The sequence below is a fragment of the Trichechus manatus genome, unplaced genomic scaffold, assembly GCF_000243295.1.
Source record: "Trichechus manatus latirostris isolate Lorelei unplaced genomic scaffold, TriManLat1.0 scaffold00100, whole genome shotgun sequence".
In the NCBI taxonomy this organism is placed as follows: Eukaryota; Metazoa; Chordata; class Mammalia; order Sirenia; family Trichechidae; genus Trichechus; species Trichechus manatus.
The window spans coordinates 5,747,304-5,760,726 of NW_004444036.1; the positions used below are offsets into that span (position 1 = coordinate 5,747,304).

Genomic DNA, 13,423 nt, shown 5'->3' on the forward strand with positions numbered 1-13,423 from the left:
CCTATTCTCATTCCATGGGAAATCCCCCCACTTCAGAGGGGAGAACCCTAATTCCAGGTCAGCCCAAGAATGCAAGAGAGGATTTCACAGGAGGGTTCATTCAAATGCTTAGCCTTCCTTAAATGGACTTGATTGTAATGGGAGACTTTTTGTAAATCCTCTAACTACCCTTGTTAAAAATGAGGGATTCATTTGGGAATTTATCATTTCTCATGCCTTGGGCCCAACTTGTAAAATTCTACTGTGTCATTCAGTTACTCAGTAAGTAACCTTGGAAGCAAAACTAATTACCTTCCAATCTGTGCTCTTGAAATGTAAAGATCATTAAAAAAATGAGGGGTTGAGATGGTCTAGAGAGCCTTGTGTGCTTCTGATGGCCTCTCTGCTCCCGAGGGAGATGCTTTTCAAGGGTCCCACAAGGTCATGAAACCTGTGGGGCCTTCCTCCCATGGAGGGGGGTTAAGCAAGGTGATTTGATGGGTGAATTTACTCTGTGTCCCCCCAGCACTTACCATAGAGTCTGACACATAGCAGGCACCCAGGAACGGTGGGTGGAGCGGAAGTCCTGTTATACTCAGAGACTCACCTTTCAGCAGAGTCTCAGCTAATTGTACCATTTCCAGCCTGCACGCTAACAACTGGGCATCGTACCTTATCTTTAGTGACTCAAACTGGTAGTGGCTCTCGTTTTTCTCTCTCTCTCCTAATGAACCTTCTTCAACTACTTGTACCTTATCACCCCCTCCATGGAAAAATTGCATAATAATGGGTTGTTTACAAACATATAAGATATATAATGCCGTTTCAACATGATGTATGGGTTTTTAAAGAGCCATTTAGAGTGAAATGTGTGAATTTTTCAAATTATAACTTCAATGACAGCAAAGCCTTTTTCTCTATATTGCACTCTCCGTGCTGTCCAATGAATGACAGAATATGGAGCTTCCTAAATCCCGTATACAGTGAATTTGAGTCTGAAAATAAAATACATATTAAATGTAAAACTCAAAAAAATCCATCCAACTTTCTAATGACTTTGGTCTGTATTATGCTGCAAATGTGACTTGGCAGACTGCATTAAAAGATGAAGACAATTTTTCGAACGTCAAACCAGAATTTAATTTTGAAACTGAACATGGATCACTTATATTTAAACAAAGTGAATGCTAAGGTAAATTTGGAACCCTTCCCGATGACCACAGTTAGGAAGTAGTAGGATGGCCTAGGCAACACGATGATGTATTCTTGAGAATCTGCTCTAATGACAGAAGATTAGGCTGACATAATTTGTTCTGATTGCTATTACCCACCACATACGCATATATCACATTTAGGTCACCAGGAGAAGCACAGCCCAGTGCAATGCCTGGGACCTACGACCAGAGGGGTCCTTCAGGAAAACCTAAACTCAGGCCCCGTGAGTCTGCAGCCAGTCATGTGTGAGGGCAGTGATAGTCCAGCTTGTGGAGACCCAGCTCTAGGAAACAGAAGAGCAAGAGACTAATTTCTACTTGGCATCTTTAGAAGTACAACTGATTTTTTTTTTTTTAATGGCAGGCTCTGAAGCAAAAATAAAAGTCATTTAGCCTGATGGGGGGGAAGTGAGTTTATGTTAATGGGGGTAAATAATTTGGAAAAGGAAGGTGAGAATGGCTGTACAACTTGAAGAATGTAATCAATGTCACTGAATTGTATATGTAGAAATTGTTGGATTGGTGTATGTTTTGCTGTTTATATTTTCAGCAATAAAAAAGAAAGAAAAAGTCATTTAGCCTGGGAAATGGTGTTGCGGACTCTACATATCAGGTAGGTGACACACTTGCCTTCAAAACAGTGTGGTCTTGACAACCCGTTCCCCTAAATCTTCATATTTGGAAGTTGCCCAGGCATTTCAGAAGATCAGAAGCCTCTAGAGGACCATAAGTGATTAGTTTTATGGTTGTACTGGGCATTGATTAAGTTTACATCGAGCCTCTCCTTCCTCCTTAGCAGGAGGAGTCATGGTTCATCTTTCTTTGGATAGCTAAGGTATAATCTGCCTCTCTCTTTTGTCCTGATCTCTAGGCTTTATTTTATTGTGCCTGATAATGAACTCTGTTCTATCTGGGTGAAGGGAATTTGTGAACCTCTATGGGAGTAAAATGCACTCACGATAAAGGTCATCCTTGTAGGAGGAATATCAGCGATGTCAAATTCCTCCGTCAATACGTAACTTCATACGCAATGATCAGTCAGCCATGTTTTTAGCCATGGCACCCAGTTCCAGATGAGAAGCCCCCACTTAGGCAATGTGGGATTTGGCTATCTCTTACATCTCATTTCTCTTCTTGTTTGGGAATATCCAACTATCTGAGGATATGAAAATTAATTTAGTCTGGATTCACATTTTCGTTTACTGAAATATTTATTTGAACTGATAAAAAGTGTATTGACATAATTTAAAAGGTGAAGAACTAAAATACATTCCAAATATTGACCAAAATATTATGGGAAGTAGCTTATAGAAGTTCTACTCAAAATCATTGTTAAGCACATTTTCTTACCCCTCTCCATAAAATCATATCCTTCCTCAAAACCACACCCTCCAAGCAGTGAATTCATGGGATGGTTTGCTCTGCTAGGTGCCAAAAATGAAGATGAATTAAGAAATTCAGCCAACTAGAAGGAAGAGATATAAATGTACAAATAGAACATTTCTTCTAGAGTCTCAGGCATTCAGGAGATTCATAATGTTCATACAAATATATAAAATTTTTTAGTGAGCTATATTCATTTGAATCCATTCTCTTTCTCTTCAATTCTTCACATCAAGCCTGCAAAAAAAAAGAAAAAGAAAAAAACCAAAGGAACCATTACTTTAGTTTTCATGAGATATTTTTACGAACAGCTTATAAATCAGTATAATAGATACAAGTCAAAAATGAAGGTCCCATTTTCACTTGGAAACTTCACTCTCTCAATTTCTTGAATGTGAACTATGAGTAGAAGATGTGACCATCAATTTTGCCTCTAGTGATTTAATTCCACCCTAAATTAGGATGGCTTCCTTCTGAAGGATGAGTGTAATGCTAATTTTATGATTATGACTTTCAAGGCCCTTGGTGCCTGTGGTAAATTTGCATTGTTGTCCTTGTTAGTTGCCTAGTCTGCACAACTCATGGTGTGGTGACCTTACCTGTAACAGAACTAAACGTTGCCTGGTCTTGCATCATCTTCATGATCATTGGTATCTTTGAGTCCATTGTTTCAGCTATTGTGTCAATCCATCTCATTGAGAGTTTCCCTCCTTTTTGCTAACAAATTTGCATTAATGGCTCCAATTCTTCACCCCTGCCTATGTCCACACCCATTGCCAGGCACCTTTACATTTTCCTACTCTTGTGGGATTTTTTTTTTTTAAGGAATTATCATTTTTCAGTCCATGCCAGTCTCGAAGATGGAGCAAGCTAGCACCTCCCTCCCAACCTAGGATTCCCGGGTGAAATGTATTATGGATTGAATTGTGTCCCCCAGAAAAAGATATGTTGAAGTCCTAACCCCTGCACTGGTGAATGAGACGTTGTTTGAGGAAAGAGGGTTTTTCTTTGCAGATGTTATCTGTTTAAGTTAACGAAGTCATACTGGAGTAGGGTGGGTCCTAATCCTAGACCCTTTTGAGTGATGTCTTATAAAAGAAGGATAAACCTGAAAACAGAGTTACACACAGGGAGAAAACAGCATGTGAGGATCTATCTACAACAGCAAAGGAACACCAAAAATTGCTGGCAGCCACTAGAAGCTAGGAGAGAGCCATGGAACACTTCCTCCCTCAAAGCCCTCCGAGGAACCTCCACTGCCAAGATCCTGAATTTGGATTTCCAGCCCCCAGAACCGTGAGAAAATAAATTTCTGTTCTTTAAAGTCATCCACTTTGTAGCAGCCCTAGGAAATTAAGACGGGGGGTATATTTCCTCATGCCTGAGTTTAGCTATGTGACTTGCTTTGGCCAATAAAATGAGGCAGAAATGATGGTGTGCCGGTTCTGAGCCTAAGCCTCAAGAGGTATCACATGTTTTTGCTTATTCCCTTGCACCACTGCCATAAGAAGGATATGCCCAGGCTAGTCTGCTGATCCCAGGAGAAGGATAAGAAACACATGGAGCAGAGCCACCCCAGCTAAAGTGCTTCAACCAAGCCCTTCTAGAGCTGAACCCCCAGCCGAACTGCATCTGCCTAAGTGAGCCCAGCCAAGATCAGCTAAGCCACAAATACATGACCTATAATAATAAATGATCGTATTTTAAGCCATTGAGTTCTGGGAGTGGTTTGTTATGCAACAATAGCTAATTGATATGGTGCCATTTCTTTTAAAAGCTCTTATAAAGCAGGGATTCTTGAACATTATTTACACATGTGTTTTTCATTCTTTGGTGTCATTCCTTGTGTTTTATTTATGTGGATGGGCTGATTCTTTTCCAAGAAATGGAATGCTCACTTTTTTTTTTCTATTATCAATGACTAAAGAAAGAAAACTTCACAGACAAAGGCCCTGCCCTGCTGTGGCAGACACTATGGTTGGGTCTTTCCACAGCTATTCCCTACCACCTTCTCCCTTGCTTTTCTCTACTACAAAGGCTGATAAACCAAACACTGTATTTCCCAGTCTCTCTTACAGCTAGGGGTAGCCAGGGGACCCAGTGCTGGCCAGTGAACCCTAAGGAGAATTCTGCAGCAGAGATTTCTTTCTTTTGGAAAGCTTTGCTTTCCTCTGTATTGATTTAGAGATAGCAAAGCCTATTATGTCATTTATAGCATTGCTGTGATGTAGGTTGTATTATACTCATTTTTGAGATGAAGTACACAGAGGTTCAAAAAGTAAAGTAACTAGCTCAAGTCTAAATAGCTGGTAAATGGAAAAGTTGGGATTTGAACTCAGGTGTCCCGACTCTGGGGCAGGGCTTTGAACTGCTTCAATTGGGTTCAACCCCTGCTGAGGATTTGCATTTCCACCCCAGATATACTGAATCAGAATCTACATTTTAACAAGATCCCCAGGTGATTCTTATGTATAATAAATTTTGAGAATCACTGCTGTACTAGTGGTTCTCAGAATTGGTCGCTAACCAGCAGCATTTGCATAGCTGGGAACTTGTTAGAAATGCAAATTCCTAGCAGGGATTCAAACCAGAGTGAACTGGTTTGAAGCCCTGCTCTGGGGCTCTTCCCACTCCACTAACAGGGAAAGTTTGATGGTTCTTAAACCAGAGGGAAAGATACCAAAAACCAAACCCATTGCCGTGGAGTTGATTCCAACTCATAGAGACCCTATAGGACAGAGTAGAGTTTCCAAGGCTGTAATCTTTACAGAAGCCAACTGCCACATCTTTCTCCTATGGAGTGGCTGGTGAGTTTGAACCACCAACCTTTCGTTTAGCAGCTGAGTGCCTCTCTCCTCTCAGAGCTTTCCCACTATAGTTGTCCTGCTACTAGGCTGTGACCTTAAGGGTATGACCAGGTCTGTCTTAGTTATCTAGTGCTGCTATAACAGAAATACCACAAGTGGATGGCTCTAACAAAGAGAAATTTATTCTTTCACAGTCTAGTAGGCTACAAGTCCGAATTCAGGGTGCTAGCTCCAGGGGAAGGCTTTCTTTCTCTGTTGGCTCTGGAGGAAGGTCTTTGTCATTAATCTTCCCCCTTGTCTAGGCTTCTCAGCACAGGGACCCCAGGTCCAAAGTACATGCTCCGCTCCTGGCTCTTCTTGCTTGCTGGTAATGAGGTCCCCCTCTTCTCTGCTCACTTTTCTTTTATATCTCAAAAGAGATTGACTCAAGATACAACCTAATCCTGTAGTTTGAGTCCTGCCTCATTAACATAACTGTCTCTAATCCTGCCTCATTAACATCATAGAAGCTAGGATTTACAACACATAGGATAAATACATCAGATCACAAAATGGAGGACAACCACACAATACTGGCAATCATGGCCTAGCCAAACTGACACACATTTTAGGGGGACACAATTCAATCCATAACAGGGTACTATTCAGTTTTACAGCCCCATTGCCTATCACGGGACCTGATACATAGCAGGAGCTCAAGGATGGATAGATTGGACCACTGGATAGGTGAGAACAGGAAAAGAACCAGAGTTAGGGTTACAGCCAAACCCACATTCTTCCATGGGAGGCCACAGGAATGAGAGGGGCACAGACACAGTGTGGATCTGATGTGCTGTCCTCACATGGCTATCATTTGCTCTAAGCCCCAGCCCAGCCCTATCATAGCCTAGATGTGCTCAAGCCATTATCCTGCTTCAGTCACTGTGCTGGGTGACACATGGCCAGTCTTTCAGGCTAAGGAAGAGGCCGATGGCAAGTTGCCCTTGAAGGTGAGACATTCCTTGGGCTTCTCTGAGCAGCATGGAAGGGGTGATCCATAGCAAATTGTCACTGAAGCATGTTCTATGAGATATGATTTCTCTCCAAGAAGCATCCAGACTGTAAAATGCAGAAATGGGGGCCATTTATATGGCAGGTTGGATATGGACTTTGTCCACCAAATATCTGTCCCAGGTAGGTGAACTCATGGCTACATGGAGAAAGGAGGAGCCGTATGCAGTGACCCACAGGATACCCCTGACAACTGGGTTCACTTTGTGGGCCTCTCTGTGAACAGGGAAATCTTGATCCAGTCTGCCCAGACCATCATGGCCACTGGAAGAGGATCATATTATTTAGAAGAATCGATGTCTGAATTCTTTACACAGCATGAGCCCCAGGGCCCATGATCTTCCCATCGCTCAGTGTGACCAAGAGCTAGTGAAGCAGGGACAATTCTGGTTGAAGAAGGGGTGTGGGGGCAGAGCCACCAGCTTGTGCTTCTATCCCATGCTAGTGGAGAAACAGGTGAGGGTTATGGTGCCAGTTTTGACCACTCTACCACTGATTATATATGACTATATATGAGTCAATTCTGCCTTATAGCGGCCCCTATAGGACAGAGAACTGCCCCATAGGGTTTCCAAGGAGCGGCTGGTGGATTGGAACTGCTGACCTTTTGTTTAGCAGCCGAGCTCTTAACCACTGCACCACCAGGGCTCCGACTATATACAGTCTCCCCATTTAATCTACAGAGCGACTCTGATTCTTCCTAGTAAAAGGAGCCAGTAGGTGACAACAGACGGTTAGAGGACCCACCACGGTGTCCTTCTGCAGATTGCAGCCTCGCCCCCCTCCCAGGTTCCAGGAAAGGCCAAGAGAGCGCAGCAACCCTGGACCAGGTCCCTGCTGATGGCTAAGGTCAGATCTGGTCCTTCTCGGAGTACAGTGCCCCCAGGGGACCAGTCTCCACCCTGGCCCCTGTGGAAGTTGGCATGTGCATACAGGCATGCCTGTACGATCCCGGAAGACATGAATTCAGGGTCCCAGAGGCCTGGGCCTGCTGCTCGATCTGGGCTTGGGTTTAGAAATGGGAAGCAATGGGAAGGGATCCAGAGCTAAAATTGCCCATGCTGTAAAGCACGCTTGTTTGTCGGGTTGTTGGAATGCAAGTGCGCCGGGCAGTATCCTGGGCTGCGCTGCTCTGCTGCCGAGACAACAGCTGTCCCCTATTCTCCTGTGTCCTGTTCTCCTGTGGGGGACATTTGTGAGAACCATGGGGACTGTGGGGCACTCTGCTGAGATGTCACTCTCTAGCTACCCCACACACCTTTTGTACCCAAATCAAAAAAGATGCAGAAGCCCAACTTGGAGTTATCTTTGGGGAAGGCCCACTTTGGCTGGTGTGGGGATGAGACCCCAAATAACTCCCTGTGTTGCCCTAAGTCCAGGCTGAGGAGCATGTGATGTTTATGCTTTGCCATAACCCATTTATAGCTGTGTTACTCAGAGTTGCCACAGCCCCACATGCATCATTTAGGAAATGGAGTCCACTCAACACTTGTCTTCATTTGGTCCTTTAACCAGACACTCGGGGCAGTGCAATGATTACTTCCTCCTGCGTGGTGCTAAATCATAGAGCCATAAACAGTGACACTCAAAAGTAGCCGAGGCCAAGGCTGTGCCTCGTGCCCCGGTTCCATATACAATGACCAACCGCGCAGCCGTAGCTGACTGGTCAAAGCTTTGGAGTTGTCCAAGGGCACCGGAAATAAGAAACACACCCGGTGTTTGTGCCGTCCTCTCTAGTTCACAAAGCACGTTCACACACGCTGTCCCCTGTCATGATCACGACCACACCGTGAGGCAGCAGGCAGGTGAGTGTGCCCCCAGTCATGCTAAAACGGAGGGGCAGACGCAAAGTCACACACCCGAGGGCAGAGAGGAGGCAAGTGCACCCTGGGAACTCTGACCTGGAACTCTTCCTTTTATCCCAAACGCCTACTCATAAAGGAAAAGAAACAAAAGTCTAAGTCAAAAATTCGAAAAGCTGTTTCTCATAAACTATGAAGCAGCCACAAAAATCGGATTTTGTACATCACGACGCTTTTGGTGACTAACGAAACTGTTTCTACCAGTAACTATTCAAAACAGGGAAAATGAGGAAGGCACAAAGAGCAGGACATATTTTTGTAAGGTTCTGGCCCTGAAATCCAGATCAAAACAGTGTTATGTGCAGGACGTGGAGAATTTAGTTAAACTCTAGGAAAAGGCAAACAGCATATCTAGGTCAAATCTCATTAAAATAAATTCAAAAGAAATCTGACAAGGAGGCCTCGTGGCACAGTGGTTAAGCACTCAGCTGCTAACCAAAAGGTTGGTGGTTTGAACCCACCAGCTGCTCCTTGGGAGAACGATGTGGCAGTCCACTTCCAGAAAGATTTACAGCCTAGGAAACCCTATGGGGCAGTTCTACACTGTCCTATGGGGTTGTTATAAGTCAGAATCGACTCGACAACACACAGCAACAACAACAACATTGTATGTATTGAGAATTTGTTGTATTGGATGCCAAGCTGGGGCTGGCAGCTGAGGCCCAATACTGAATTTGCATGGTGAGGTCTTGGGGGAGAAAGGTGCATAATCCTAGGCCAGTCACCACTGCCAGCTCCGGTTCTTATAGTCCATTTCCCTCAATCCAGCAGAACATATTCCTCCCTCTTCCTAAAGAGACAATAGACTTCCCTGGAGAAACACTGACCCAAAGCTTTCCTAGCAAAGCACAGGTCAATGATACCTAGAGGTAGAAAAGGTGATAAATAAGTTGGCTGCTGTCTTAACCAAGTGGCTCTCGGATTTTCCAAAGATGGCAAATCCTTTTATGTTGTTTATGCCTTAGCAGCCCAAGGCCTAGAGACAGTGGTGCTTACGTCAGAAATACCCAGACCACCCTTACCGATGGAAAACCAATTTCTTGACACATAGTTAACAGAACATATGAAACAAATGTAGACCTCCCTGTCTTTCTCCAATAATGCATTCCTAAAAACTATGTTGTCATAGAGATCACCTTAAACCTGAAAAGCTGATCATCTGTTTGTTTTTAGAGTAACAATGATAGTAGTGAGTAGTCCAAAGACTCAGTATTCAAATAAAAAATATGGCCACTGATGTACCATCAGGCAAAAATATAGTTATAAAATACATAGAAAACTTCAACAACTGAACAACAAAAAGACAAAAAAAAATCCAGTAAAACAATGGGCAAAGGACATGAACAGACACTTCACCAAAGAGGACATTCAGGTGGCCAACAAATACATGAAAAAATGCTCACTATCACTGCCATTAGAGAGATGCAAATCGAAACTACAATGAGATACCATCTCACCTCTGCAAAAATGACAGTGATCAAAAAAAAAAAAAACAGAAAACAATAAATGCTGGTGAGGTTGTGGGGAGACTGGAACTCTTCTACATTGTTGGTGGGATTGTAAAATGGTACAACCACTATGGAAACAGTATGATGCTTCCTCATAAAGCTAGAAATAGAAATACCGTATGATCCAGCAATCCCACTCCTAGGTATATATCCTGGAGATATAAGAGCAGTGACACAAATAGACATTTGCACACCTATGTTCATTGCAGCATTATTCACAATAGCAAAAAAAAAAAAAAGCATCAACAGATGAATGGATAAACAAATTGTGGTACATACATACAATGGAATACTATGCAACTATAAAGAACAATGAGGAGTCTGCAAAACATCTTATAACATGGATGAATCTGGAGGGAATTAGGTTGAGTGAAATAAGTCAATCACAACAGGACAAATATTGTCTGGTCCCACTTTTATAAAGAGTCAAGAATAGGTATACACACAGAAAGCAACATTCTTTGATGGTTACCAGGGATGGGAGGGGGAAGGAGGGGGAACCACTTTTTAGATAGTGGACACTTCTTATTTTTGATTATGGGAAAGGCAATACACAATATGGGTGAAGTCTGCACGACTTGTCTAAGATAAATGAAGACACTAAGAAGTATGCAGGTATAAGGGACAATTTTGGTAAATGCATAACATACAATTTTGCAACAACAATAACCAAAAAAAAATGTGTGTTTATGGCCCCCAGACACCCTTTTAACTCAGCACTGAAGTCACTCCTGAGGTTTGCCCTTCAGCCAAAGATTAGACAGGCCCATAAAACAAAACAAGACTAAATGGGCACACCAGCACGAGGGGGCAGGAAAGCTGGTAAGGGGGAACCCAAGGTCGAGGAGGGGAGAGTGCTGACACTTTGTGGGGTCGCAACCAATGTCACAAAACAATATGTGTATTAATTGTTTAATGAGAAACTAATTTGCTCTGTAAACCTTCATCTAAAGCACACATACACAAAAAATATGTGTGTTACATAGGTAGACATGTATGCATATATATGTATAAGAAGGCACATGTGAGTACATGGGGTGCATGTACAGGCATATCTGTAGGCATATGTATATACATGTTTATGTGCACTGCGTGTATATTCATATATATAATAAGCCACATAGGAAGCACGGTTATGGATACTTCCTAGACATAACCAAACACCTCACAGGATTGGTTTACTGGGTTTGAAGGCTTGGGATCATAGTCTTGTGCGACAATTCAGTCAACTGGCATAGCATAGTTCATAATGTTCTACATCCTAGTTTGCTGAGTAGCGTCTGGAGTCTTAAAAGCTTGCAAGTGGCCATCTAAAATACAACTATTGGTCTCTACTCATCTGGAACAAAAGAGAATGAAGGAAACCAAAGATTGAAAGAAAAATTAGTCCACAGGACTAATAGCCCATATGAACCATGCCCTCATCTAGCCAGAGACCAGAAGAACTAGATGGTGCCTGGCTATCACTACCAACCATTCTGACCAGGGACACAATAGAAGGTCCCAGATAGAAAGGGAGAAAAATGCAGAAAAAAACTCAAATTCCTAAAAAGGCCAGACTTACTGGACCAATAGAGACTAGAGAAACCCCCAAGACTTTCACCCTAAGATACTCTTTGAACTTGGAACTGAAGCCACTCCCAATGGTCACCTTTCATCTAAATAATAGATTGGCCTATAAAATAAACAATATCACCCAAGAATACTATGCTTCCTCAAATAATCAACTACATGAGACCAAACAGTCAACATTTACCCTAAAACAAAATATCAGACGCTAAGCAGGGGCAGGGAAGCTAGATTAATAGAAATAGAACAAAAAGAATGGAAATAATGAGAATGTTGACACGTGCAAAAAATGTAACCAATGTCATGGAACAAGTTATATAAAAATTGTTAAATGGGAACCTAATTTGCTATGTAAATTTTCAACTAAAACACAATAAAATATTTTTAAAAGTATATAGCTATAAAGGTTTATAATCTTGTAAAACAGTAAAGCTACTTTCAAAGATGAATGGAACTTGGGTTTTAGTACTACTCTTCATTTTAGAAATTAGGAAATTAAAATCGAGAGAGGCTGACTCACTTGTCCAAGGTCACATAGCTAGTTAATGGCTGATGGGGGATTAAAAGCCTATCTGGAGCTCTTTCCCCTACACTAAACTCTCTTTTTCAAAGCTCGTGGAAAATGGGCATAAATAATCTGTACATGTTGACAGTACCTTCGAGGCCTCTTGCATGAGGTGAACCACTGATACACAGAAATAGATCTGCAGTGTAACGAAGATTAGACCTAACAAATATTCATGTACTTGTTCTCGTGAACACCAAAATTCAATATTTCTTGCCTTCTCAGAATTTAACTTTTTTTTAGATTTTTTTATGAAGTAAAATGCACAAATCTTCAGTGAACAGCTTGATGAATTTTTCCATATGTATACACCCATATATGTTTGAGAAATGTTAGTTCCAAAAGATGATAAAACAAGCTTTAATTTTGAAAGAGAGAACGAGATAGCGGGAAAGAGAGAGAGACAAAGAGGAGAGGAGAGGGGAGAAACCTTCCGTAATCAGATAAATTGAGAAACACTGGGTTAAACAAAGAAACCATTTTATTAGTTTCAGGGCTCCTCAGAGCTTTAAGTATACAAATGCATGCTGTATGTGTTGAGTGTGGGGACCATATCGTGTAGCATTTTCAAAATATATTCCATTACTGAACCATTTTTCCAGTTTTCTGCTTGTTTTTTTTCATTTATCATTCATTAGATTATGTTTGGAATCTTATTTCATCAGATGGATGTACCATAGTTTACCTAATTGTAATCCTATTATTGGACCCTTAGGTTCTTACTCCATTTTGCTATTATAAATGAATAATACTTTTTCCACACTAACATTTTCTTTAGGATAGACTTCCATCAAGGCATAACTGGGTTGGCGGATATGTAAATCAATGAGGGCTTGGAATGTCTATTATTAGTTTATTATTCTATTTCTATTTACTAACCTGTGTGTCTCATCATCTAGGCTGGTGGGGAGCTGCTCTATAGTAGACACTCAATATTTGTTGACAGAATAAGCACATGTCTGTTTCATGATCATTTTCCCACTTATCTCTGTGAATTGTATGAGAGGAAAATGGGGGACTCGTTGTTTCACTTAGCATCCCTTTGATTACTAGTAAGGCTGCACGTTTTCTCATGCTGCTTGGCTAATTATAGATCCACTTTGGTGAACTGTGAGTTCATTTTCTTTATCTATTTATCTATTAAGGTGTTAGTGTTTTGCTTCCCTACTTGTATGGGCTCTTTATATAATTATACAGTTCATGAAAACAGTTTTCTTGATAGAGTTTGCTATTTAATGTTTATTTTTTTCAAGTTCAGATTTTTTTTTTAAACTAGCAAGGTTTTGAGCGATGATTTTGATGGCTCTTACTTATTGAAAAAAGCCATCTGGTCAAGCGTAAATCAATGCCTTCATCCCCCCACCCCCGCCCAAATCATTACAACCATTATTTTAAAAGTGAGTTATAGCCAAATCTTACCTTTTGACACCATCATCAAAGGACTTTAATTTTATAATCTTAAAAGGGAAAAAAGGGTCCAAAAAAG

General features: G+C 41.6%; 1 protein-coding gene across 1 annotated transcript in view; it reads right to left on the reverse strand.

The window, feature by feature from the left end:
• Window positions 1-2,379: 2,379 nt before the first annotated feature.
• SMPX (small muscle protein X-linked) overlaps window positions 2,380-13,423 on the reverse strand; it is a 57,702-nt gene continuing 46,658 nt past the window's right edge. Inside the window, exon 5 of the mRNA XM_004382844.1 lies at window positions 2,380-2,813. The gene's annotated coding sequence lies outside the window, so the exon portion shown is untranslated. The remainder of the gene's footprint in view (window positions 2,814-13,423) is intronic.